This window comes from Balaenoptera borealis, assembly GCF_965194805.1.
Source record: "Balaenoptera borealis genome assembly, chromosome: 2".
Taxonomy (NCBI): Eukaryota; Metazoa; Chordata; class Mammalia; order Artiodactyla; family Balaenopteridae; genus Balaenoptera; species Balaenoptera borealis.
In genome coordinates, this window is record NC_138867.1 from 135,703,018 (window position 1) to 135,728,649 (window position 25,632).

Genomic DNA, 25,632 nt, shown 5'->3' on the forward strand with positions numbered 1-25,632 from the left:
CTTTAATTCTCCTTATAGTCCAGACCACGCGACTAACAGCCCTCACACCACCCTGTCCCCACTGCCTTCAAATGCGGCCACGCTACCACTCACCTAAACCCGACAGAAAAAAATACAGTCCTGTCACAATCTTGTGGCAAGCTAGATCTCCCAGCATTAAATCACCATTAAGGACCTCTGTGAATTTGATAGCAGCTTTAGGGGTTTTTTTTCCCCTTTTTCTTCCATTTAGAACTCAGCTAAAGCTTTCCTGTTGTGGGAGGGGCAAGCTATAAAGACAAACCATCCACTACCCTGTCCTCCACAGGTACACTCAAACCATATTCATTGCAAGAGGGGAGAAGGGCAGAGGACTCCCGAGCAAAGCCCCTTTCAAGCAGAGCAGCCTCTGCTTGCTGAGCTGTTGGCAGAGGTGGAGAGTGTGCTGTCCGCATCTGGCCTCTGCACAGACGTTTGTGAAATGCTTTCGCGCATAGATATCTCATTGGCTCCTAACAGGAATCTTGCTAGAAGAAGTATTTATTATACCTGTTTTAAAGATAAGGAAACCAAGGTCCAAAGGCCAGGACTAGTTAATAAGACCCCAGGACTGAACACAGGACCTCTGACTTGGTAACTGGAGGTTCTGAGAAACTTCAGATATTTGCCTAATGATTTGTTGTTTCTGAAGCCTTCCCCAGACATGTCAGGCTCTGACGGTAGACAGCCTAGGTTCACATCTTGGCTCAGCCAGTTACTACCTGGATGACCTTGAGAAACTTACTTACTTACCTCTCTAACTGTTATCTAGTGCCACAATAATGTGGCTAAACAAACAACTATGGGTCTTCAGTGACATGCAATAAGAAACATTTAGTTTTGCTCAAGAATCCAGAGACTGGCTGAGTGATTCTGCTGATCAGGGCTGGGCTCACTTATGCATCTCTGGTCAGCTGGTGGGTCAGCTGGGAGTTGGCTTGTCAGCTAGCATGACTCCACTCTGCTCCATGTGCCTCCCATGATACAGCCGGCTTGTCCAGGTTACTGCACATGAAAAAGGTTTTAAGAGAGAGACAGTAGAAACAGGCAAGCCCTCTTAAAGCATAAGTTCAGAACTGGCACATCAGCACTTCTGCACAGTTATTTGGACCAAAACAAGTCACAAGACCAGCCTAGATCCAAGGGATGGGGAAGTAGCCTCCATCCTTTGATGAGAGAAGCCACAAAGTCACCTAACACAGGGTGTGCATAGAGGGAGACCGTTAAATGGCATCATTAGTGTAACTGATCTCCTAAAATCCCTGAGCTCTTTCATTTTGGCATTTTAGGAATAGAGGTTAAAATAGCATCCATTGCACAGGGACATTGTGAGGATAAAATGAGGCATTGTGTGAAAAGTGCTATATGATGTGCTAGGATGAGGGGCAGAAAGTTAGAATGCTCCTGAATCCTGATGACTTCGTGAGGGGTTGCCATACCAGCCTGGACTGGCCACCTCCAGACTTCTTCCACTTGAGAGAATAAACCCTCATGTGTTTAAATCATTTGGGGTTTTTTTTTTTTTTGTCACATGGAGCCAAATCCAATCCTAACTGATTTGTTTCTCCTCCACCATTCAGGCATAACAGCAGATGTTATTTGATGAACACACTGGAGACAAGACATGAGTCTTTGAGTATGGCGTCGGAGAGGGGCAGCCCTAGCAGTTCCTGACCTGTACATTTCCACATCGGTGTCACATGATCACGTGAGTAATTGAATCAGGGCCAAAGGCCTCTGTCTATTGGCTGAGCACACCACTGGCCATGAAGTGGCCTGAGAGCTCTGCCCAGTGGGGGGGGGGGGGCTCTGTACTGAGTGATGACTAAATGACTAGGTCAGTCCCTCTCATTCATGTTTTGAATTTGAGACACACAGAGGGCAGTAGAAAGAAGCTGGGCGAGCAGCAGAGGCTGAGAGAAGCTGCCTTATGAATGTCGATCACTGGAGTATCTGACTCCCTCACCCAGAGCGGTATTGCACGTTTGAACAGTGAGCAGGGGGTTCAGTCCTCTGTGAGTTCTGGCTGCATTGGTCCTGAGACCTTTCCTTTCTTCTTTGTGTGCCCTTATGGCATGATATAAGAGTAGAGCCTAACACGGCGTGTGCTTCTCTGTGTTCTAGATTGTATCTACAGATGATTTTTTAAATGGTACTTACTTTTCCCTGTCAATTAACAGTGTATCATGACCGTCTTCCCAGGCTGTTAAACATTCTTTTCTAACAGCATGTGAACTAGTGTAGAGTACAAGTGTCTGTCGCTATCCAAAGGTAGAGTGTTCCTATGAAACCTTCCGTAAGACAAAATGGTGTAAAGTGAAAAAGAACACATCTTGCTAATGGATGCACAAAATAAAGCGAGATAAAGCACAGATGCTCACACAGTTTAAAGCTATGGTAGCTTGATGCTGAGATGCTGAGTGTGGTTCCTGGGGAAGGGTCTTGGGGGCGCCATTCTTGCTGCTTCGGGTGTGCGCTGCCTCTGTAACTGCTCACTGCAAAACCAAGGCTGAATGCTATTTTCACTTTGCATCTTTTTTCATAAAAGTGAACGTACTCTTTGGATTTCTTTGAATGAGCAAAAACAGATAATGCTGGTCTTTCTAAAAAGAGAAGTGGTGTAAAGCGAATTTTTGCAAAGCAGGGGATACCTGGATTCTATTGTATGACTATATTTATTTAATCATTCCCCTAATGTTGGATACTTATCAGGTCATGAACTGTTTTTTTGTTTGTGTGTGTGTTTTGCTTTTATATACAGCATCAAACTCAACATCTTTGAAACAAAATGTTTGCATACGTCTATGATATTTTTATAGGTAGGAGTTTGATAGGAGGATATTTGGTAAGAAGGGAAATGTTTAAACCAAGGATTTGGCATGAAATAAGCACAGATTTGTGAACTAGAAAAACACAAGGCATTTTATCAAATTATCAAAATTTGCTAGTGTTGGCTACATGGAAGGAGACAGTGGCTGAATTATCGATAGATTTGAATGCTACGTTAAGGCATGGCCCTTACTGAGGGCTTTTTTTTTTTTTTTTTTTTTTTAAATAAGTGGAAAACCTGGAGTATCTCAAGGTGAATCTCTTTGTCCCCTGCAAGGCTAGTGTTGTGTTACAGAGAGGGTCAGCAGAGGGTAATTTGGTCCATTTCACATTAGTGTGATCTATATTAAAAGAACAACCTAAAAAATCCTTTTATATATTGTATTATGCTTTGTTAAAAAAAAAATACTATGCTTTTAAGGGTATTTATCAGTATAGATATAGTCTTACAACAAATCATGTCCTAGGTAGAGAGAACTCTGTTTTGGATTTAATACCACCACTTCCACCATTTCCAGTACCAGCACTTCTATTTGTGTCAACCTTTAGAACAATTTTATTAAAAACATATGTAGTATTTCACTGGATTTGGAAAAAAGCATAGCTCAAGCAGAAGATACCCTGCCCATTTTACAGATGAAGGAACTGAGGTTAGGTGATTTAATGACATAGAATGTCAGAGCTGGAATGCCAGAACTTGACTTTTCAAGGTCACCTGAGTTCACCCCTGTGTTTTCTGGTGGTGACAGTGAGGCTTAGCTATTAACCATCAGCACACAGCTCTTATATAAAGGAGGTAGGCCTGCACCCCCTTCTGATTTCACATACCGTTTTTCTTTTCCCCCTCACCCTGAAGTCATCCAGCCAACCAGCGGCAGAGTCTGGATGAAAAGCCAGGTAGACTGATTCCAGGTTCAGTGCTTTTTCCAATAAATGAGTGGAAATAGTCTTGTCCCACTTTCCTTCCTCAAGAAATTCTTAAATGTTAATATGCACAAGAATCATCCAGGGGTTTCTTAAACCCTGGATTAAGGTTTCTTAAAAAATGAATATTTCCTAGGCCCCATCCCAGGCACTCTGTTTCAGTAGTCCTGGGGTTAGACCCAGATATATGGATTTTTAACAAACTCTTCAGATGATTATCAGGAAGGGGGTGCACAGAGCAGACTTTAAGAAACACTGTCTGTCTAATTTCAAGCTTGAAATCTGCTTTGTCTTCTCTTCAAGCATGCCTGCTCTTAGAAAAGTGACTCCAGCCCCGCCTTGTTGTAACCCCTTATCAGTTCTATGTGTTTTGCAAATTGCATTTGCTCTTCATTTATGGACAAACCAGGTCAGCACTGCCAGGCCAATAAGAGCTGGATTTTCCCTGGCCTCATGCATCAGTGACATATTTGCCAACATCGGCCCAGTTCCGACATCCCTGCAATCGGCAGTGGTTGATGATGATTCAGGATACACATGACTCGATTTGTGGAGAGCCGGCTAAGCTTTCAGGGAAGTCAATAAGAAAAATCTCATTTTGATCTGCAGATTGGGCTCATTTGATTTGGAAGTCACTGGTGGCAAAAGAAATATGGGGCCCAGGGATGTCTTTTCAAGCCCCTCTCTGGCTGTAATCACCCCTGAGAAGCAGTTTTCTCCATCTGCCACCTCCTCCCCTCCTCTCTCCATAGATTCAACGTGTCAGTGATGGAGGGAAAAAAAAAAAGCAACAAATGCTCTCAGACTTTCTGGATGATTCTTCTTTCTCACTCTGTACAGAGGAGAAAGGGTCAAAACAGCACCGTAAACCATTCGCACAAACTATTTGCTGCATGGCTCCCAGGAAACCCATGTGGCCTTTGTGACTTCTTACATAGGTCTGTGACTTTCAGCTTAAAGAGGTCAGAGAGGAAAAAATAAATGCATCATTATGCCTTGTGAAGTAGCTCTTGGGGCTGGCTGCTCCGTGGGCTCATGTGCATGTCAAAATGGTTAAGTTTACTTCCTAAGTATCTCTTTGACTGTGATGAGATCTAGTTATTCCCCCCACGCCCACCATTACCCTAGTGTTTGCCGTAGATTCTACAATATCCTCCTTTCTAGTTTCCCTGCTTCCTACCTTTTTCCGTCAAATTCATTATCCATGAAGCAGCCTGAGTGATCATCAGATCCCACCCCTCATTATAGCCCTTTGGTGGCTTTGCATTATCCTAAAGATATAGTCTAAATCTGTGCTATCCAGTGCAGTAGCCACTAGCCACATGTGACTGTTGAGTAGTTAAGATGTGATGAGTCTGAATTGAGATGAGCTATAAATGTGAACATCAGATTTCAAAGATTTAGGAAAAAAAAAAAAGAATGTAAAGTATCTTATAATTTTCTATTGATTACATGTTGAAATAATATTTTAACTATACTGGGTTAACTGGGTTAACTAAAATATATTAATATTACCTTTAACTTCAGATGTTTCTTTTTTTACTTTTTAAAATATGGCTACTAGAATATTGAAAATTACATCCATGGCTCACACTATATTATATATCTTGGACAGTGCTGGTCTAAACTCTTGAACATGGCTTGCCCTCATCTTGCTCCATTCCCTTCTCACACCCTCTGTTTTGGCTATATGAATTTCCTTTGATCTCTTGAATTAATTACTCATCCTTTTGTTTCTGGGATTTTAGTAAGCTGTTGCTTTCCTCCAGTACCGCGCTTTCACTAACTCGTACTTATGTTTCAATATGTCTTCTGTAAGTCATTTCTTGGAAGTCATTAGCTCATTCCTGACTCCCCAAGTCTGGCTTAGATGGCCCATCTATGGATCTAGTAAAATCTCTATACATTCTCATCTGCAGTACTTTCCATATTCCTTTGGATTTTCTTTAAAAATATACATGCATAAAATCTGCCTATTCCACTAAACTGTAACCTCCCTTAAGACAATAGCTGTATCTGTCATATGCACCTTTGACCTCAGAGTAGGAACTCAACGTTTGTTGAGTAAATCTAGGCATCTTATTAAATGGGCACAGGAATGGAGGTCCAGAGTGGGGAGACTTCTTAACCAAGGTCACACAGTGAGTTCATGGCAGAGTACCTCAGGCCAGTGCCATGCAGCTGGGACACAAATTTAAATAATGTATGATATTGGAAGAATTTTTTTTTTAATTCAGTGGACAGAGATTTGTGCATGTTGGATTAATTCTGCCCCAAAAAGTAAAGAAAGAGCTAACAGAAGCAACTGTGATGCCAAACCTGGTCCTGGCTGGAAGACTCTCCAGCCTAAAGAAATCCCTTCCCAGCAACCCTGACTCCAATACTTCTGGCACTGTTGGGTTGGGAAGAATAGGGACAGGGGAAGGGAGTGACAAGACCGTGAAGATCTGGGCAATATATACGTGGAGCAGATACACAGGACAAGGTGAGTCAGGGCCTTGATGTGTTCAGGGAAACTGTCCACCTGGATTACAAACCAGAGGTCATTTCTTGAGATGTTGGCACCACCATTCCTCATGTTGACATGTTTCTGAAGAGAACAAAACAAGGAGAGCAATTTTTAGTCATGAAGCCTCCAGGGTTCTTGTATCATCCTTTGCCGTACTTGCACCTGGGAGAAAATTCTTTTTGCTCCTAGCAATACATAGTTTAGTGCATTTGCAAACTGTGTCATGTTACAGCTTCTTTTGGAAAAAGTGATATAAGGAGAAATCTATTTTCTGTAGGATTTTCTGCTGTAATTGAGTCTAACTTTTTTTTTCTAATTATATAACATAAGCTCAATGAAAGTTGGCAAATGTATTAGCACAAAGAAGAGAAACTTTACCCATAATTCCAACAGCCCAAATAATCCCACTGTTTATACTTCCTGTAAGTCTTTTTAGTATTCTTCGTGTTTATTCACTTGTACAGGTTTATAAAAGTAAGATATTGTGAATACCTTTTAATAGTATTTTTCCTCTTAGTTATATATCATGCACAATTTCCTATGTCAATAAGTACTCTTGTAATTTGATTTTTATTGTCTACTTAATATTCTAATATATTTAAACCCTTCCAACAATCTTCTATTATTGAACATTTAGATTGTTTCCAAATTTGGGGTATTATAATTCACTCTACAGGTATTCCCTTATGCACATGTCTCTGATTTTTCCAAAAGACAAATTTGTAAAAGCAGAATTGCTTACTAACAGATAATGCACATTTTAAAGGATTTTGCTATTTATTTTTAATTAATCTCCTAAAAGTTTTAGCACAAACTGGTTTCCAAAGTTCCAAAGCATTCTCTGCACACAACTCCTTTCATATTTGGAAGTTGTACCATCTGCTATCATGAAATTTGTTTCCCATTAGGCTGATAATATACCCAAAAGGGAAGGAATTTTTGAAAAATGCCAAAATGAAATAAATTCTAGACTCAGAATCATATTAATGCCCAGCTGATTATGTCCACTTTCCTCTACATCCTTAAAAGTGGCATTTCCCAAAATGCTCCATAAGATAAGAGTTCTGTGGTTGAGGTAGGTTTGGGCACAGTTGCATCTTCCGTCTCTATGCAGATCTTGAAAAGTCTTGCAGTAAATTTGAGCAGGTTCAAATCTGTTAAAATCAGTTTTCTTCCCTAAGCTTATTTGGTCACCAAACTGCTGGAAAAAAAAAAAATCCAAGCCTACAAATATTCCATGGTATGTGCTTAGAGAACCACCGATTTAGAGTAAGCTCGAGGCAGTACATTATGGGGGCAGTACAGTATATGGCTTTCTTTTAAGCCTATGTACTTGACCACAGGAAGTAGGGCCAGATCAGTTTGAGTTCTTGTGTCCATGGTCACATGACAACCTGAAAGACTCTCTATTATCAAGCCTTGTGGAACTTTCCAGTAAGCCAAGACCATTCTCTGATGAGCGAAGATTAGAATTAAGGTTTTATCTCAAAAGCTCTATTCTGTCCACTCTTGACACACCAAAAAAAACCCCAGTTTGCTTATGACTGTGTGATTGCAAATTAAAGGTTCATCTATAGGGCGGATCAATATGGCATACTAGGAGGACGGGGAATTCACGTCTCCGCACAACTAGGGCACATATCAGGCACTGGTGGGGGACCACGGACACCTAAGGGGATGGGAGGAACCCCCAGCAACTGGGTAGGACATGGGACGTGGGGGGAGTGAAGGGGGAGGAGAAGTGGAGGCGGGATGGGACTGGCGCCTCTGAGGGGTGGCTGAGGGAGGAGAGGAGTTCCTACACCCAGCGAGATCCAGCCGTGGTTAGGGGTCCAGCAGCGACGGGGGAGATGGTGGGGGAGGGCACGAAGGAACAGAAGGGAACGTGGCCAGTGCTTTCCCTGTCAACTTAGGCACCAGGGAGACTGTTGGGCTCCTGGGCCTAATTCTCTGCCCTCGGAGCCTCCCTCCTGCTGCGCAGAACCCAAGCCCCAGCCCTACACCCCCAGCCAGGGCACTACCTCTACACTAGGAGACCCCCTTCATCGCGCTGGGCCTAAACCCCACCCACACACCCTCACTCAGGGCCCTACCCCCAAACTCGGGAACTCCACAGTCCAGTGGCCCTCCTTTCCACGTGCTGCCTCTCCCCTTCCCTGCAGGTCATAAGCAGAGGCCCAGGCCCATGCTTGAACGTCACCCCACCTAGGCCCCGCCCCCAGGGCCTTTTCCACCTATGTGGGTCCTGAGCCTAGGCCCCGCCCCATGCTCAAACGTCAGCCCCCCACCCACCTAGGTCCTGCTCCATCCTAAACCCTGCCCCTGCCTAAGTTCTACCGCTGCCTAAACTCCACCCCCATAGCCAAGGCTTTTTTTTTTTCAGTCTTTTAGATTGGGGTTTGTTTTACCATATTGATTCATTGTTGTTGATACTTTTATATTTTTATTTTTCCTAATCTTTCATTTTTCTAATTTTATTTTATTCCTTATACTTTGTTATTCTCTCCTTTGGCTTCCCCCCCTTTTTTTTCTTTTATCTGTCATGGTTTTATTTTACCTTCTTGCAGTTGTTTCAATTATAGCTTTATTTTTCTTAATATATTTTTTATCTTTCTAATTTTATTTTTTTATTCTTTGATATTGTACTCCTTTTTTCTTTCTTTCTTTCTTTTTTTTTCTTTTACCACGTCGCAAAGCTTGTGTGATCTTGCTTCCCAAGCCGGAGGTCAGGCCAAAGCTCCTGTGGTGGGAGCTCCGAGTCCAAACCACTGGACTAACAGAGAACCTCAGACCCCAGGGAATATTAATTGGAGTGAGGCCTCCCAGAAGTCCTCATCTCAGCACCAAGACCCGGCTCTATCCAACTGCCTGCAAACTCCAGTGCTGGACATCTCAGGCCAAACAACCAGTAAGACAGGAATATAGCACTACCCATCAAAAGAAAAAAAAAAAAAAAAGAAATGACAAAAAAAAATATGTTACAGATGAAGGAGCAAGGTAAAATCCTACAAGACCAAATAAATGAATGCGAAATAGGCAACCTACCTGAAAAAGAATTCAGAGTAATGATAGTAAAGATGATCCCAAATCTCGAAAACAGAATGGAGAAAATACACGAAACGTTTAACAAGGCTCTAGAAGAAATAAAGAGCAAACAAACAGTGAGGAATAACACAATTACTGCAATTAAAAATACTCTAGAAGGAATCAATAGCAGAATAACTGAGGCAGAAGAACGGATAAGTGAGCTGGAAGGTAAAATGGTGGAAATAACTAACAGGGAGCAGGATAAAGAAAAAAGAATGAAAAGGACTTCCTTGGTGGTGCAGTGGTTAAGAATCTGCCTGCCAATGCAGGGGACACAGGTTCGAGCCCTGGTCCGGGAAGATCCCACATGCCGTGGAGCAACTAAGCCCATGCGCCGCAACTACTGAGCCCACGTGCCACAACTACTGAAGCCTGCGTGCCTAGAGCCCATACTCCACAAGAGAAGCCACCGCAATGAGAAGCCCGTGCACTGCCATGAAGAGTAGACCCTGCTCGCCGCAACTAGAGAAAGCCCACGTGCAGCAATGAAGACCCAACACAGCCAAAAAATAAATAAAAATTAAAAAAAAAAAGAATGAAAAGAATTGAGGACAGTCTCAGAGATCTCTGGGACAACATTAAATGCACCCACATTCGAATTATAGGAATCCCAGAAGAAGAAGAGAAAAAGAAAGAGTCTGAGAAAATATTTGAAGAGATAATAACTGAAAACTTCCTTAACATGGGAAAGGAAATAGTCAACCAAGTCCAGCAAGCACAGAGAGTACCATACAGAATAAACCCAAAGAGAAACACACCAAGACACATATTACTCAAACTATCAAAAATTAATTACAAAGAAAAAATATTAAAAGCAACAAGTAATATACAAGGGAATCCCCATAAAGTTAACAGCTGATCTTTCAGCAGAAACTCTGCAAGCCAGAAGGGAGTGACAGGACATATTTAAAGTGATGAAAGGGAAAAACCCAGAAGCAAGATTACTCTACCCAGCAAGGATCTCATTCAGGTTCAGTGGAGAAATTAAAACCTTTACAGGCAAGCAAAAGTTAAGAGAATTCAGCACCACCAAACCAGCTCTACAACAAATGCTAAAGGAACTTCTCTAGGCAGGAAACATATGAGAAGGAAAAGACCTACAAAAACAAACGGAAAACAATTAAGAAAATGGTAATAGGAACATACATATAGATAACTACCTTAAATGTAAATGGATTAAAGGCACCAACCAAAAGAAATAGACTGGCTGAATGGATACAAAAACAAGACCCATATATATGCTGCCTACAAGAGACCCACTTCAGACCTAGGGACACATACAGACTGAAAGTTGAGGGGATGGAAAAAGATATTCCATGCAAATGGAAATGAAAAGAAGGCTGGAGTAGCAATACTCATATCAGACAAAATAGACTTTAAAGACTATTACAAGAGACAAAGAAAGATACTACATAATAATCAATGGATCAATCCAAGAAGAAGATATAACAATTGTAAATATTTACACACTCAACATAGGAGCACCTCAATACATAAGGCAAATGCTAACAGCCATAAAAAGGGAAATTGACAGTAACACAATCATACTAGGGGACTTTAACGTCCCTCTTTCACCAACGGACAGATCATCCAAAATGAAAATAAATAAGGAAACACAAGCTTTAAATGACACATTAAACAAGATGGACTTAATTGATATTTATAGGATATTCCATCTAAAACCAACAGAATACACTTTCTTCTCAAGTGCTCATGGAACATTCTCCAGGATAGATCATATCTTGGGTCACACATCAAGCCTTGGTAAATTTAAGAAAATTGAAATCGTATCAAGTATCTTTTCTGACCACAACGCTATGAGACTAGATATCAATTACAGGAAAAAAACTGTAAAAAATACAAACACGTGGAAGCTAAACAATACACTAGTAAATAACCAAGAGATCACTGAAGAAATCAAAGAGGAAATCAAAAACCACCTAGAAACAAATGACAGTGAAAACACGATGACCCAAAACCTATGGGATGCAGCAAAAGCAGTTCTAAGGGAAGTTTATAGCAATGCAATCCTACCTCAAGAAACAAGAAACATCTCAAATAAACAAGCTAACCTTACACCTAAAGCAATTAGAGAAAGAAGAACAAAAAAACCCCAAAGTTAGCAGAAGGAAAGAAATCATAAAGATCAGATCAGAAATAAATGAAAAAGAAATGAAGGAAACAGTAGCAAAGGTCAATAAATCTAAAAGCTGGTTCTTTGAGAAGGTAAACAAAATTGATAAACCATTAGCCAGACTCATCAAGAAAAAAAGGGAGAAGACTGAAATCAACAGAATTAGAAATGAAAAAGAAGTAACAACTGACACTGCAGAAATACAAAGGATCATGAGAGATTATTACAAGAAACTATATGCCAATAAAATGGACAACCTGGAAGAAATGGACAAATTCTTAGAAAAGCACAACCTTCCCAGACTGAACCAGGAAGAAATAGAAAATATAAACAGACCAGTCACAAGCACTGAAATTGAAACTGTGATTAAAAATCTTCCAACAAACAAAAGCCCAGGACCAGATGGCTTCACAGGCAAATTCTATCAGACATTTAGAGAAGAGCTAACCCCTATCCTTCTCAAACTCTTCCAAAATATAGCAGAGGGAGGAACACTCCCAAACTCATTCTATGAGGACACCATCACCCTGATACCAAAACCAGACAAAGATGTCACAAAAAAAGAAAACTACAGGCCAATATCTCTGATGAACATAGGTGCAAAAATCCTCAACAGAATAGTAGAAACAGAATCCAACAGCACATTAAAAGGATAATACACCATGATTGTGGGGTTTACGCCAGGAATGCAAGGATTCTTCAATATACACAAATCAATCAATGTGATACACCATATTCACAAATTGAAGGATAAAAACCATATGATCATTTCAGTAGATGCAGAAAAAGCTTTCAAAAAAATTCAACACCAATTTATGATAAAAACTCTCCAAAAAGTAAGCATACAGGGAACCTACCTCAACATAATAAAGACCATATACAACAAACCCACAGCCAGCATCGTTCTCAATGGTGAAAAGCTGAAACCATTTCCTCTAAGGTCAGGAACAAGACAAGGTTGTCCACTCTCACCACTGTTATTCATCATAGTTTTGGAAGTTTTAGCCACAGCAATCAGAGAAGAAAAAAAATTAAAAGGAATCCAAAGCAGAAAAGAAGAAGTAAAACTGTCACTGTTTGCGGATGACATGACACTATACATAGAGAATCCTAAAGATGCTACCAGAAAACTACTAGAGCTAATCAATGAATCTGGTAAAGTAGCAGGCTACAAAATTAATGCACAGAAATCTCTTGCATTCCTATACACTCATGATGAAAAATCTGAAAGAGAGATTAAGGAAACACTCCCATTTACCATTGCAACAAAAAGAATAAATACCTAGGAATAAACCTACCTAAGGAGACAAAAGACCTGTATGCAGAACACTGTAAGACACTGATGAAAGAAATTAAAGACGATACAAACAGATGGAGCGATATACCATGTTTTTGGATTGGAAGAATCAACATTGTGGAAATAACTATACTACCCAAAGCAATCTACAGATTCCATGCAATCCCTGTCAAACTACCAGTGGCATTTTTCACAGAACTAGAACAAAAAATTTCACAATTTGTATGGAAACACAAAAGACCCCGAATAGCCAAAGCAATCTTGAGAAAGAAAAATGGAGCTGGAGGAATCAGGCTTCCTCACTTTAGACTATACTACAAAGCTACAGTAATCAAGACAGTATGGTACTGGCACAAAAACAGAAATACAGATCAATGGAACAGGATAGAAAGCCCAGAGAAAAATCAACGCACATATGATCACTTTATCTTTGATAAAGGAGGCAAGAATATACAATGGAGAAAAGACTGCCTCTTCAGTAAGTGGTGCTGGGAAAACGGGACAGCTACATGTAAACGAATGAAATTAGTACACTCCCTAACAACATACAAAAAAATAAACTCCAAATGGATTAAAGACCTAAATTTAAGGCCAGACACTATAAAACTCTTAGAGGAAAACATAAGCAGAACACTCTATGACATAAATCACAGCAAGATCCTTTTTGACCCATCTCCTAGAGGAATGGAAATAAAAACAAAGATAAACAAATGGGACTTCATGAAACTTAACAGCTTTTGCACAGCAAAGGAAACCATAAAAAAGATGAAAAGACAACCCTCAGAATGGGAGAAAATATTTGCAAATGAAGCAACTGACAGAGGATTAATGTCCAAAATATACAAGCAGCTCAATATCAGAAAAACAAACAACCCAATCCAAAAATGGGCAGAAGACCTAAATAGACATTTCTTCAAAGAAGATATACAGATTGCCAAGAAACACATGAAATATGCTCAACATCACAAATCACTAGAGAAATGCACATCAGAACTACAATGAGGTATCACCTCACACCAGTCAGAATGGCCATCAAAAAATCTACAAACAATAAATGCTGGAGAGGGTGTGGAGAAAAGGGAACCCTCTTGCACTGTTGGTGGGAATGTAAATTGATACAGCCACTATGGAGAACACTATGGAGGTTCCTTAAAAATCTAAAACTAGAACTACCGTATGACCCAGCAATCCCAGTACTGGGCATATACCCAGAGAAAACCATAATTCAAAAAGAGTCATGTACCACAATGTTCATTGCAGCTCTATTTACAATAGCCAGGACATGGAAGCAACCTAAATGTCCATCAACAGAGTAATGGATAAAGAAGATGTGGTACATATATACAATGGAATATTACTCAGCCATAAAAAGAAATGAAATTGAGTTATTTGTAGTGAGGTGCATGGACCTAGAGTCTGTCACACAGAGTGAAGTAAGTCAGAAAGAGAAAAACAAATACCGTATGCTAACACATATATATGGAATCTAAAAAAAAAAAAAATAATAAGGTTCTGATGAACCTAGGGGCAGGACAGGAATAAAGACACAGACGTAGAGAATGGACTTGAGGACACGGGGAGGGGGAAGGGTAAGCTGGGACGAAGTACGAGAGTGGCATGGACATATATACACTACCAAATGTAAAATAGATAGCTGGTGGGAAGCAGCTGCATAGCACAGGGAGATCAGCTTGGTGCTGCGACCACCTAGAGGGGTGGGATAAGGATGGTGGGAGGGAGACGCAAGAGGGAGGGGATATGGGGATATACATATGCATGTAGCTGATTCACTTTGTTATAAAGCAGAAACTAACACAACATTGTAAAGCAATTATACTCCAATAAAGATGTTAAAAAAAAAGGGTTCATCTGTAGCTTTTCTTCATATGTATGAGTGGAAAGTCATTATTGTTACCTGGTTAATTTCTGCTCCAAACTTTTTTAAGACTCAAATAGAGAATAAGTTAAAAGTATGCTTGTTAAAAAACCTCTCTTAGGCCAGGATTTCTTAGAACCAGAGAAATACAGAAATCAAAATTTTGGTGCCCAGTGAGTCTGTGTTTCTCAAATATCAGAATTTTGCATACCATCATATTTTCTTTTTGTATTTTAGTATTTTTCCTTAAATTAACTCAAAGTTTTTCTTATATATCTTCTTTAGTTTATCTTCAACAACAACAAAAAAAATCTGCAAAAACACAGATTTAGCAGTTTTATCTTTTTCTAATAGATACTAAAATAAAATCGTAAGTATTAAAATAAAACTGCTTTTGAAAAGCCTAAGATTATGGCAGGTCTTGAATTGGCAAACTTTTTCTGTGAAAGGTCAGAGAGTGTATATTCCGTAAGATCTTACGGAAAAACCCCAACGAACTTTTTGACCAATCCAATATTTCAGGGTTTGAGAGACGTGGATTCTGTGTCAGCTTTGTTGTTGTAGTGCAAAAGCAGCCCTAGACAACAAGTAAACGAATAAGCATGGCTCTGTTCCAATAAAACTTTTATTTACAAAGACAGGCAGGGACTGGGTTTTGCTCATGGGCTGTAGTTAGCCAACCTCTGCTCTACATGAAACAAAGAGCTTATTGACATTTGCACCTTCTAAGTGATTACATTGGTTCATTTTAGACACAGTCTGAATGCACTAACCTGGGCAATAATTGAACAGCAAAACCTGTCTTTTTTCATTCTACCTCTATTTTCTGAGATAGTCCCAGTTTCAAGCCACGTTTCTCAAATTTTGGGATCAGATTCATCACCCTGAATCTCATAAGACTAGTATTAAAATAAAAATCAGGAACTAGCCTTTGGTGGTTCAACAGAAGAATAGACATCTTGAGACAGACTAACGTCCCCTCACCTTCCTAAAGAATTTTGCAGGAATGCCCTGCTCAGTGATTTTACCCTTGCAAAATTATTCTTCATAAGAGGAAGAAAAAAGCCCCACAACCCAAGCAAACTGGGCTCTTAAATTATTGACACATTAAAATTTAAAATGTTAATTAACAGTGGATCTTATCTGAGAGATGCAAATTTGCTGTTAGTTCCCAACTTTGCTGAATCTAGACTCCTATGTATCTTTTGTTTGACTGAGTTGGTCCAGAGTTTACCCCAGTGGCCTCAAGATTTATAAGAGGGGAAACTTCCTAAACATGATAGAAAGCAAGTCTTGTCTCTGCCATGCTTGTCCATTGAGCCACATCATTGAGCTTTGTAGATGGGAAGAATATGTGCCCTTGTACAAATATAAGCCCATCCACTCACTGTTCACTGTTTTCCATCCTCTATAGATGTTCACAAATAATAATATATCTGAATAGCGTTTTTTCATGTTTGCAAAGCTTTTCTAAATGGATAGTCCCGTTAAAGTTGCTCAGTAATCCAAGAGTTGGGAATTATTACACTCACTGTACAGGTGAGGAATCTCAAGTTGCTCCTGCAACTGAACTGCCAGGCACACTTTAGGGAGAAGCCTGGAGCCATGCTAGCCAATTCACACCAGCTAGATGGGGACTGCCAACTGCTTCTCAAGGTAATTCTTTTTCCCACTCTGCTCTGTCACACCTTGCTCATCTCCACCACCCCAGGTCATATACCTAACCCAGCCCTCCATACCATGGTGGTCCTGATAGGACCCATTCAAGGTTGCTTGGCTGGGTCAAGGTAAACCCATCTTTAGTACTGAAACACAACTGTGTCCTAACTTATCAACTAATAATATCAATTCCCATCCCTAATTTAACTCATATCTCCTCATTCTATGTCCAGTGTTTTCCTATACATTGTAGCTGATTCTGAGATGTAGAGGAACTTAACTAATACTGGCAGAATTGCTAATTCAGCTTTCAGTTACAAAGGGTAATTAGAGAATTAGAATGGGAATTTGTAAATCAACATACATTGATGAGTCCACTTATTTTTTTCAATTGCAAGCCATCTGAATAGGTTTGTCCAGAATCCAAGAATATTATAACTTAAAGGCACCTTAAATATCATCTAGTTCAACTCCTATATAACATGTTTAAGGAAACATGGGAGAAATTTGCCCAAGATCATGATTAATAATGATAAGTAATAAGAATGGTTATCATTTCTTTAATATTTACCAACATCATTCTAAATGTTATAAATGTGTGAGTCAGGTGGATTGTTACTCCAGCTTACAAATGAAGCATCTGAGACGTAGAAAAATGGACTTGCCAGAGATCATATGGGTGTAGGTGGTGGGGTCCATGTGAGGTCAGGCCATCTGACTCTCAAGCTGCAATTTAGCATAGTTATTCTCAAAAGCAAAGCCCAAAGCTGTGGCGAGAATGGCACTATCCTGTGATGACAAGGGTACTTCGCCTCTGTGGTCTTCCTCTTCAAACCCATAATGGCAGTCCAACCACGAGAAAAACATCAGACGCATCTAAACTGAGGGCTATTCTACAAAGTTCTGGACTAGCATACTGCCTGAAGAATGCACTGCCCAAGACCCACCTCCATGGACACTAATTTAACTAGTCTTGAGTGGGACTAAAGTACTGGCATTTTTCAAAGGTCCCAGGTAATTCAAATGTGCAGCCAGGGTTGAAATACCACCAGGCAGGCAATTTTCCCAGAAAGCGGGAGTTACTAAACCCCCTAGGAGGGACCAGGAGCAGTAGGATGAGGGCTGGATGAAGTGCATCTGGAAGAGGGGCTCTTGTTGCCCCCGGTGAGCAGATTCTTTTCACTCCAGGAAACAGCCAGGAAAGAGCACACAGGGGCTGGAGATGGGAGGCTTGAAGGCTGCCAATCTCACCTTTCCTAATCAAGAGGCTTTTTCAGAATAGCATTTGAGGATCACTTGGGCTCTAATGATCACCACATCCTTTGCTCAGCAAATTGCTGGCTTCCTCTGCCTTTTCTCTCTTGAATATTTCTTTCTTGAATGTTTAGAGTCAGCCCCACACCTAAGTAGGCACTTGTCAGTTATGCAGCTGAAAGACGTGTGAACAACCAGCTTGTCAGCTGAAAAGGAGGCTGGCTTCTTGCATTTAAAATGAATATTGACTGGAAAAGAAGGGGGCAGGGGGAGAAAAAAAAATCACAAGTGAAAAAAATGGCTGACTCAGGCCAACCTCAATGCATATGGTGTGAAATAACATCATTAAGGGAGTTTGGCTGGGGTTGGAATTATGCAAGAGCCTCTTTCAGCAAAACCTAAGATGTTTGGGAAAGTTGCTCTGGAAACTTCTGTGTTAAAAGGTGAGGAAAAACTGGAAGGAAGGTCACCCAAGAAGGTGTATATGATATTTCAGAATACTTAAAATAGAGATTCTGATTACTAGAAAGAAATGAATGTTACTTTTTTTGAGATTTCAATGAACTGATAACTCCCACACTTCTGAGCTTGAACTCCAGCTGTATCACTGGTAAATTACTTAATTTCTCTGAACCTCAGTTTGCTGACTCTATAAAATGGGATTAACCCTGCTTGCCTCATGGAGTGGTTAATGGGATTAAATTAGATAATTTTGTGCACAGAAATCAGTGACTTGGCCTAAAGTGATGTAAATTAGAAGTGACAAGGAGAGATTTCAAGTTCTGGTCCCTAGAATTTCTACCTTACTTCTATCCCCCTTCCTGGCAAGGATCCAGTCACCATAATGTGTGCTATGCTTGTGGTTAGGGAAGCTGCATGGATGTGTGCTTTCCTGAAAGGACATGGGAAAGCGTCTCCCCTTCCCCAGTTCCATAGGGAGATTCTCTGAGGAATCTTAACCTTCTTCAGTGAGCGAAAAGGTTAGTGAATCCTCACATTTAAGCAATTTGGGAAGAGCAGGAGTGAAAGGCAAAATCTTACATGTGATTGACGCCATCATTATCGACATACTTTCCCCACCATTATGTCCCAGTGAAAAATTTGGGAATTGTTTTCAGCTCCTGCCTCACCTTCATCTCCTTGAACCCAGCCAGTCCCCAAGTGTTGTCAGTTCAGCCTTAGTGAAGTCCCTTTCCAAATCAGTCTTCCTCAAGCGCGTCTCTGACTGTGTGACTTCCTGCCCTTGCGATGTACCTAAAGGCCGTCTCTTTCTGCGGGGCATTTCAACTGACGTTCTCCTCCTTATCTCCTACTCCTGCCCTTCTCTCATCACTCTTGTAGCCCAGCGCAAGTACCCAGTGTTCCTTGAGCACGGTTGCAGCCCCCTCTTTTATGTGTGTGTGAACTCGTCCTGCCAGTTGTGCGGTCACCTCCTTCCCTACTACCAGAAAGCAGTCTCTCCACAGGGACACAGGCTCTGGATCCAAATCCTGACTCCACCTTACGAGATATGTATTCTTGGGAAAGTTATTTAACTTTCCTCAGCCTTGTGAATAAAATGGGTGTGTGTGTGTGATAAATAATACTTAATTCATGGGGTCAGTTAAATGAGACTGTAAGTCATCTGCTTATCACAGTGTCTGGCATGCAAGACACACTCTATAAGTGCTAGCTGCTATCATTATTGCTCATTTCTTCTTATTTTTACTATTGCCTGTTTAAACAAACCCATCATTAAATACTTCTTCCTTCAAGAAGGCTTCTTAATATCACCTATGCCCCTAGAGGAGTAATCTCCCCTTGTTATATGCCCTCCTAGCACTTTGTAGATCTTTTTTTTTTTTTTTAATTTATTTATTTGGCTGCATTGGGTCTTCGTTGCTGTGTGTGGGCTTTCTCTAGTTGTGGCAAGTGAGGGCTACTCTTCATTGCAGTGCGTGGGCTTCTCATTGTGGTGGCTTCTCTTGTGGAGCACGGACTCTAGGCACGTGGGCTTCAGTAGTTGTGGCACATGGGCTCAGTAGTTGTGGCTCGTGGGCTCTAGAGCGCAGGCTCAGTAGTTGTGGTGCACAGGTTTAGTTGCTCCGCAGCATGTGGGATCTTCCCGGACCAGGGCTCGAACCTGTGTCCACTGCATTGGCAGGTGGATTCTTAACCACTGCGCCACCAGGGAAGTCCCTGTAGATCTCTCTTGAACTCACCACTTAACATGCTTTTTTTGTGTCTTTGTCTTAGTCCTTTTTTTAAGAATATAAACCAATTGATCATGGGATGTTATCTTGCTAATCCTTGAGTCCACAAAAGCCCTCATTACAGAGTCATGACCAAATATTTGTGGAATTTAAATAACTTGGACAAATAATAGATAGCAAAGAATGTGATAATCTTAGCGGCTCTTAGCACAGGGCTTGATTCATAGAAAATGCTCTCTAAACTTAGCTGTCATTACCATTTATTGTTTACTGTGATATTTCATGCATTATCTACTTGATTCCTCACAACAGTTCTATCAAGCAGATTCTCTTAATGTGCCCATTTCACAGTTGAGTGTTAAGGCACAAAGAAGGTGAAGTAATTTGCCAGAGATCATGTAGCTAGTGAGGGGCAAAGCCAGGATAAGGACCCCTGCGTCCAACTGTATTCAAAGGCCTTGATCTCAAGCCGTGAGTAGGCAGCATCAGATTTTATGCCCAAGTAGCTCATGAGAAAACTGACAAATGGAGAATCATTACTAGCTGGACTAGTCCTGTGGGTTATGCCTAGTAAGGAGAGGAGGCCCATAAGTGAAAGAAAATTTAAGCTTTAACTTGTGTCAAAGTCGAGTAAAAATCAGTTAGGTTTCATCAAACCACTGGTCAAAGTGCCAAAAACGGTTTAATTTTTTAAAAGCACGTGTAACTTCTTTTCATCTGCTTGACTGGTCAAGCCAGTAAAAAACAGTAAAAGCAGTTTATTCAATGAAAAACACGCACACCCTCCCTGTGTTTGGTGGGCCAAGTTTGCCAGCCCAGCAGACAGTTAAATTGGTCAATCAGGTGTGGATAGAGCCTCCGAGGGAAATGCTGAAGGAAGACATTAGCAAATGCTTTAATGTCTGTGGAGAACATTTAGAGGGTGTACTGAGGTATCTGGCTAAAGACACTATGGCTGCTCAAGGGCAAAGGAGGAGGGCGGGACATTTGCATAGGAGCCCGGGAACCTTCTGAGAGAGTCAGGACTGAGCCCCTTCTCCTTTTTCCTAAAATCCTAAACTGTCTGGATCTGTTGGAGTAGGCTGAGTGGCTTTGGCCAGCTCACTGGGTAGAGGAGAGGCCTCAAAACTCCTGAAATAAACAATTCTGAGGTTCGAAATACATGGATCTAGGACTTTAGCCCCTTGTTACAAAGAAAAGGATGGCTCTTCTGTGCCCAAGAGGCAGAAGACCCTGGAACCTGCCCTGATTGGGATCTTCTGGGTGCAGCGTTGAGCCTTGGGAAGCAGCTTTTTCAGTGAATTAAAACACATACACACGCACAGATAAAAACTGTATTGTATTACAAACTGTAATACAAACTGTAAATTACAAACTGTAATTCGGGACCCCAGAGCAGTTTTGCCATGGAACTAACCAAACGTAGCATTGAAGACCTATTGGACTTGCATTGGCAAGGACAGAGCACCTGGAGCCCCATGGGGTATAGTTCATTCTGGAACAACCAGCGCTTTGCAGCAGTGGGGGAGTTCTTTAGGTTGAGGAAGACACATCAGAGTTCTGGCTTCACTGGGCAAGACAGATCAACAACGACTTCATCATAGAATGGTCGGGAAATGGAAGGGCTGGGGTTCCTGCTAACCCAGGCAAGTCATTCAGTGCATATTGTACTTGGGGATGGGGAGATGCTACTGAGACCAATGTTATTCACACCAAAGGCTGTAAATCTAGACATCCAACTACTGGTGACTTTTCAAAATCAATTAGACCTACATAGATAGATTAGATAGGTAGATAGAAAAATAGGTGGACAAACAGACAATGAGGGTAGAATAAATGCCTATTTAGAAATGAGGGCATGCCTGGAAGAAGAATGCCATTAGAAAAGCTACATAATTGAGGTTACTTCTAAACCTGTCTTTAATGAGAGAAATGAAGAAAATAAATTTGGTCAATTAGAAAGTAATGAAGACCTTGCAAAAATAACTATTGACAAAAGGCCAATTAGGGATTTCTCCAGTAATCTGTGTATAACAAACACTGCATGATTCAGCAGGTCATGAGGGATTGCCTCTTAGGTGATTAAAGGACTTGGTATCACGTCTACTTAATTTTGGCAGTGACTTCTTCATTTAACAAGCGGCATTGTGATCTGAAATGAACCCAGAATCCAGATAAATAGGGGTTCCAAATTTCAAAACCAGGGCGAGGTCACATAATGATGACAATTCAGTCCAGGTATGGCTGTTGCATATCAAGGGGATGGGGCCTAAAGAAAGGATGTCCTACAACAAAAACACAAAAAGGAGTTTGAAGGACAGGCCATGGTCTATTAGGCAAGTTTATGCTGTATTAACCAGCTTTATAATCAGATTGTTGGAAAATAGCATAAATCATTCCAGATAAATCATTCCTTCTTTAGGTTATCGGAGGGGAAGGCAGTGTGCAATCTTCACAGTGAAGGACGAGGACATCATTTCTTTTTGTGTGTGTATCCATCAGGGAAAAAAGATAAAGAGCTGAACTCCGATAGGACAGGATTCCCTAAAGGTTCTCTTCCAAAGTAAAATGTATATGTGTGTGTGCGCGTGCACGTGCATGCACATCTGGTAGGGGGTGGGACTTTGAAAGCGCCTGGATGGTATCTTCCTGACAGGTGCAGACTATTTTTAATGAATGCAGGGTTGGTGAGGTATTACAGGTATGGGCCCAGGACTTGGTATGATTTTAAGCCTATGAGAACTCAGAAAAATATTAACTGGATTATTAAGAAACGATACTCTGGGATGTTAGAGATGAAGGAATCTTAGGAATCACCTAGTCCTGCTCATCTTAGCCATTTACTAGGCCAGAGATGTTAACTCCTTTCCTAAAGCCACGTGTTCTGTCCATGTCACAACCTGAACTAAAACTATGTTGAGGGAGAGTGGTCTTTCTATCACATCATCCCACTTCCTGATGATGCCAGTATATAGCATCTGCTGCTAACTTCCAAGCTCAATAAATAACTCCCAAATTAGAAAATAGTAAGAGGAAATTCCATTGCAAAAGAAAGTGAAAGATTAGTTCTCTGTGTGAAAATAATCCCCAATGGCCTGTCTTGACTGTTGGGCAAATGCCCTACGAGTAAGCACGGTGGATGAATGTAGTTTAGTTTTTTGTTGAATTATCTGGCAAGGGGGAAGTCCTCACTCAGAACTGCTTGTAAGGCAACATCACAAAAGAGGAAGGGTAGGGTTGTCAGGCTATATTGGCATCCCTTATTTAAATTTTGGAAACACTTCTAGGTGAAAAAAAAAAAAATCCTAGACATTGGAGCGATTCCAGAGAAAAACAGCACATAATTAAGGGAATGGAATAGAGAAACTGATTTATTGAAGAAATTAAAGCAACACATTTTTATGGCTCTGTCACAAATAAGGGCATGTCTCAGACATATATCAAGGGCTTTAATTGGAATAATGAGTTAATCCAGGGAGAGATGATTTACGCATGATATCAGAGGACAGGGTAACATGATGGGATTGGGGAATTACCTGTTGAAATGATGAAATTGTCATCTTTCAAACGAAAGTGAGACAAAAACAGAGCAATTAGGAAGATGGTGCTTAATAGTAATTTTATACAAAGAGATTTGATTTTTAGCTTTTAACAAAACTATGAGCCAGTAGAATCACGCTTTCCATGTTTCCTCAGTTTTGGGAGAAACTTGAACTTATGACACATCATCAATTTAATAGCAGCTATTATGTGAAGGGGAAAAAAACACTGTATTAAATGTATAGGTTGATTGCAATCTACATCTCAGTTTGAAAAGTATTAAAGTGTGAAAAATTAGAATTGGAGAACTACAGAAATCATTTAGGAGATATACATATATAATCCTGTGATAGCATATAGTTTCTGTGGGTTCAATTCCTAACTACTCAAGGGCTAAGCATATAGTTGTATGATTGTGGATGGCCTAGTTATTTTGTTTGCTGTGTCCTCATCCCCTTCTCAGAGACTCTGTTCCCACCCTGGTGATTGGGAAGCTTATCAATTCTTCGGGCCACTACTGATTGGACCAGGAATAAATCTATGACCTGACCAAGCCAAGTAGTTCCCTTTAATTAAAAAAAAAAAAAAAAAAAAAGTACCAGAAGAGAAAGATGCAGTCAGTTAGATGGGATGTCTTGTAAAGCTGGGGTCAGCATTGGGTCATGGCATTGAACACCACATACACACCTAAATTAGTAAGGAGCAACAAAGCCATCAGTAAAAAAGAGCTGACATGGATTAAGAAAAACAGAGCAGATATCCAGCTAGCACCAGAGAAAATAGAAATGTACTCTATTTCCTTATAGCCCCTTCTCCCAGAAGGTTCAGTGTAACTCCATGAGGGCGATGGAGGAGCCTCTATACCCCACTTTCCATTACAGGTTCCTAAGTGGTCTAACTAACTCAGTGTCCAATCTTTGGATGCCCTTGGCTTTCCCTTCAGTAAGGATGTGTTTTTATCTAAGCCAGTTTGAATGGGTGTCTGTCCCTGGCAACTTTAATCCCTTTCTCTCTACTCCTGCCCATTTCATTAATGCTTCCCAGTTATAACACATTAAGAAAAAGCTTTTCAGAGAAAACTCATGGTGCTGACACAGACTGGATTGTGACATGAGTTGTGGTAATCCTCCAAATGACTAGACTGACATAATTTCTTATGCCGAAATAACTGGTTGCAAAACCATTGTCTCAGCTATTGGTGTGGTTGTGGTGCACACTGGGCTGACCCTTGTCCGGAAGCCAGGTGCCAACTTATGTGTTTTCTGGATCTTGCCTTTCACAGACCCCAGGGCAGCCCAGTCACGTGAACTGTTCAACTGTGGGACTCTTTAGACCATGGCCAGCCTCCCCACACCCCAAACATTCTTTATCCAGGACACGGGGACCAACATTTACATTATAAGTCCTTTCTTCCTAATAGCCCTTGTGGTTGTCATTTTGATAACAGGCCATTCTAGTTTCAAGAAAACCTAATTTTCTGTTCTGAGTTGCAGTGCCTTCTTCTGCAGTAGTTCCCTAGGCAAACGTATGGGCTGTTTGCTACGCTTTCAACCCTCATGCATTTTTAATGATTTACAAGGAAAAAAAAATTTTCCCCACCTCCTTTTTTTTCTAATAAATTTAATGACTTAATACACATCAAGTGGAATTGTTGGTTTGTGGTGACGGTTTTATAATTCCAAGTTCAAGGGTTTTTTTCTATTTAATTATGCACAATAACTCTTATGCAATATAATGCAATAACAGAAACATGCACCAATGTTGGCATAAGAGCCTGTTGTTTATTAGTATTGGTTCTGTGCTTTATGTTTGAAATAAAATATTTGGAACTGATGTTGGCCCTGTTTCCTCCAAACTAGATAAAAAAATAAAAAAAACTTTCTCCCTGAGTACCATGCTCCAATCTTCAGCGATAAAAGCCAGCAGCTCTTGAGATAGCAAATTAAATTTTATTTGTAGAAAACACTGTGCTGTGTTTTGTTGCTTGCTCAGAGTTATTTTTTAATACTAATAATTTAATAAAGTGGAAGACCGATACATTGACCTGTGTTCTCCAAGGCACCAGAGTATTTCCCGGGGTTAAAAGGCATAGCTTGCTGAAAGGTTGTTTGTTTTACATTCTAACCTATTACTTATTTCTCTTGCTTTCTTGCCAGATCTAGCCTTAGCTTTCGAAATAATTTTTGAATTTTGGAAAACATAAAGTGGTTGAATTTTCAGAATCTGCAAGTCAGATGTTTAAAACTCTGATAAAGACTGCTTTTCCTTAGAGCCAGCACATTTGAATTTTGTGCTGTGAATAGTAAAATTATC

General features: G+C 40.6%; 1 long non-coding RNA gene across 5 annotated transcripts in view; it reads left to right on the forward strand.

Annotated features, from left to right (window-relative positions):
• Positions 1-25,632, forward strand: part of LOC309622884 — a 745,101-nt gene that overhangs the window by 452,043 nt on the left and 267,426 nt on the right. For all 5 annotated transcript variants that reach the window (XR_014241176.1, XR_014241177.1, XR_014241178.1 and 2 more), the window contains one exon: positions 1,599-1,726. This is a non-coding gene — a long non-coding RNA (uncharacterized lncRNA). The remainder of the gene's footprint in view (positions 1-1,598; positions 1,727-25,632) is intronic.